This window comes from Agrilus planipennis, unplaced genomic scaffold, assembly GCF_000699045.2.
Source record: "Agrilus planipennis isolate EAB-ADULT unplaced genomic scaffold, Apla_2.0 scaffold364, whole genome shotgun sequence".
Classification (NCBI taxonomy): domain Eukaryota; kingdom Metazoa; phylum Arthropoda; class Insecta; order Coleoptera; family Buprestidae; genus Agrilus; species Agrilus planipennis.
The window spans coordinates 143,247-146,987 of record NW_020439538.1 but is presented as its reverse complement, the minus strand read 5'-3'; the positions used below and the strand labels follow the sequence as shown (position 1 = coordinate 146,987).

Genomic DNA, 3,741 nt, shown 5'->3' with positions numbered 1-3,741 from the left:
CTGCGTGAAAGCAATTTTTCCTAAAAGTAACATTATTTTAAGTAAAAGTTTCCGTATAATAAACTCCCAACCTATAAAACATCAGGATATCAGACTAGCAGAGCCTGCTCTATTACAGCCACATGAAGACAGGTTCATAAATGTTCTTAGAGTCATTTTCAAGAAATTAATTACACACATATCTACATATACATTTTTTGTGTGCCTTCCAATATACATAAGTTGATCGTTTTATTGAATAGAATGTAATACTTATATTAATGAATTATTTTCTTTTGTTGCAGTTTTACTCCCTGTTACAAAGAGAAGTGGTTGCCAATAACACCCTTCAACATGAGGCAGTTACCATTTTTGCCCCCATTAACGAAGCATTTCAAAAATTGGGACTTGGAAAAGAAGATGATCCCCGTTTGGTACGATACCATCTGAGTAAGTAGCAATTTTTACCTATCCTTGTTTTTTATGTTGGATAGTAAGGATAATATTGGAGACGATTTATTCGTTTTTACCATTTACCTGTCTTTTTGTTTGAAACGAGTACCTTGATGTGAAAACACGTGAAGTTTTGCCTTTGTAACGCAGAAAAAAATTATTTTAGCATATACGAGACAACCCCATAATCAAAACAAATTGATTTTAATATAGCTACTCCAAAATAAAAGTTAAAATCGTTTTATGTCAACTGTATCGTCATACCTAGGGAGTTCATCACCATAAGGTCGTCAGTCTTAAGACTGGTTAAACAACCACCTCCACTCTTTCCTATCCTCAGCTAATCTTCGCATTTCCCTAAAATTAGACCAACTCATATCCTTAACTATTTACGAGCAGTAATCTAACTTAGGTCTAACTCTACCCCTCCTAACTACTGCTTCTGTCTCTAATACGTCTCTGACTAGACCTTCATGCCTGCGAAGGTGTCGTACCAACCTATCTCGGCTATTTCTTAATGATTTCAATGAAGTCCACAGTTCTTTCTAATACCTCTTCATTTCTAACTTTCTCTATCCACGGTATTCTGATCATTCGCCTGTAACACCACATTCCGAACGCTTTTAATCTTTCCTTTACCGTCGCGTCCATGTTTCGCACCCGTACAGCACCGCGCTCCAAACTTACACTATCTTTTTCGAATTTCTAAATTAATCGTTCGCGAGCATAGAAGTAACTCCTTTTTATTGATGTCGACTCGACCCTGCTCTATCTTTTGCTTTATATCCCTACTGTTCCTTCCGTCCTGACTAATCTGACTTCCCATATAGCTAAAATCTAATGTTTTGTATATTTTACTCGGAATCATAATGTGGTGGTTACCCGTTGCCTTCCACATCGTAGTATTGTAATTTAGTGGGGAGTTACCTTCCATTTATTTTAATTACTATCTTGCGATTCTCACGGGCACGGGATTGAGATACACTCAGTCAGTAGCCGAAAATATCGCTACCAATTTTTCCTAGGAGCTGAGCAATAGCAATAACTTTCTTATGCGTGCGACACTAGTAAACTATCTCGAGTTCATGAGATTGCCACTTTTCCCTGACTCTTCACCATCATGTCGCCTGGGCTACCCGTACTCCCTTTGATGAATGTAACTAGCGAGGTCACACACTGCGAATCTTACCGCAGTTTTTTTAGTAAGCATTCAGCTATTTTCCGAATTCAGTGATATCGGTTGCGGGTACCCTTAGTTTAAAAGGTGGTCGTAATGTGGTCTGGCCATAGGGCAAAAAAAACTTGTTTGAATCCCATCACCTACTAATGTTGGAAGACGGTAAGTACCTCCGGAGTACGCTGCAATGTAAGGCTCTAGGCCCTCTACAACCTCCTTTCAGGAATGTTGGGACTGGTGTGTGAGTGAAAAGAAAGATTGTATCTGTGGAATAGTATTGCCCCAGCATTTGCCTAATTGATCCACAGAAAAGATTGGAAACCACAGAAAAACTTGAACCAGGGCAATTGAACCCAGGATCGTACTGATGTCCTCCCGAGTACTAAGCAATTGTAGATCATTTAGTTGAGAAACGTCTAGGTTAAGAGTTGTCAAATAATTTTAGTTGAGGTCCAGATGTTTTTGAAAATTTTTATTGAGGTTCAGATCAAATACCTGATCCGATACCTCAAGCTCCTGATTGTGGGATTTGGCTATCGCATGTTGCTAGCCTCGGGTAGTGCCAGGTACTCCATAGACCCTAATACCAACCTGATTCCTGATTCTCTTTGCGTCCACTCGATATATCAGATACATATCGTTTTTTATGTTTATCAGAATTTTGACCTTATTATATTAATAAATTAACGGAAGACGCTAGTTATGAATGTATCATCACCTATCGCGATTGTTATTTTGTACTATTTGTAGTCGACTTCCGTGTTAATGTGTGGTTTGCAGCAATTATTTCAAATCGATTTACCAACTACAACGGGTAGGTAAATTCATTCGATCAATTCACGTCCGAATATTCCGTGCAATCGACCCATCATGCGGTTGTTAAGCTACAAATTTTGCTGTATCATAAGCCTTTGATGGAGCAGTCAAATTCAGGTACCTACGCAGATAACTTATTGCATGTGACTAATTGCAAATACTAACTTAATCAAACCATTATTGTTATATGTACAATGCTCGGGTTAAAGGTCATACGTTACGCTCAATGGATTGCACTTAATTGCAATATTGAAACTGAAATCCATAGCGGTCCAATACGCGAACGTCTTCAATTCAAATTGCAATAACTTTTAGAATTACAATTTAAACTCTACAATAAAGTCTTAAACTACTAACGTTTGTGTAACGTAGTTACTACGGATGATTGGTACTTTTAACTTATAACTCACATTATAGAGAACAATTTCTGGTAACAGAATCAATTTTTTCTTAGGGAACAAAACGTCACTTTTGCCCACTGAACATATAGCACTTACATTTTAATTTTGAAGGCATTATGGTGATATATATGCAACTAATTCTACACCCGCGTAGAAATATTTAGACCCGCACGCTTATTGCCAATTGTTCATTTCCATCTGAAATATATCAAAATTTACAATTTGAATTAAAGATTCTAATTAAGCAATAACATCTTGGATACTATAAGGAGATCTAAGCAACCCTTTCATCTTTTATTTTAATTGTCAGGTAGCTCCAGAATATTATATTATCGGTTGCTATGCTCCTGTAGCATTCTAATTCGCAAATATCTTTTGAGCCACTTATGTAATAGTAAAGTCTGATGAAAATTTACATAACCCTTTAAAATACATTTAAATTGATCACCTATATTAGAGTTACCAAATCTGGTTTTGTGCAAACAAAATAAAATAATAAGAGAAGAAGGTTTTTATTTTTGTTTTTTTATATCAGACTTATATATCTTGTACAGAATTGTGAATCCTTTTATAGTAAGTGAAAGTACTTGGGGTTGTCATGCATGCACTGGGAATTCAACGGGTTGCTGGAAGTGGAAAATTCAATTATTTTCAATAGGTCATACCGCTAGCTGTTAGGTATGTGCTTACAATGTGCACCTTTGAAAGAGAGTTGAAATGGTTCTACCACAATCTCTAGAAATAAATATCGGTGAAGTGGCAGTCATTCTATATATGCTTTAAAACATCTTCGTGAAAGAGTAAATAAAATTTATTTAATTACATACAGAGATGAGATTTATTTGAAATACTTGCCTTTAAAATGCAAATACAAAATAAAAAATACCTATTTTTATCTCCCGTACAGCACCGCGC

At 36.2% G+C, this 3,741-nt stretch overlaps 1 protein-coding gene across 1 annotated transcript in view; it reads left to right on the top strand.

Annotated features, from left to right (window-relative positions):
• Positions 1 to 281: 281 nt before the first annotated feature.
• LOC108743339 (fasciclin-1) overlaps positions 282 to 3,741 on the top strand; it is a 59,449-nt gene continuing 55,989 nt past the window's right edge. Inside the window, exon 1 of the mRNA XM_025979343.1 lies at positions 282 to 429. The gene's annotated coding sequence lies outside the window, so the exon portion shown is untranslated. The remainder of the gene's footprint in view (positions 430 to 3,741) is intronic.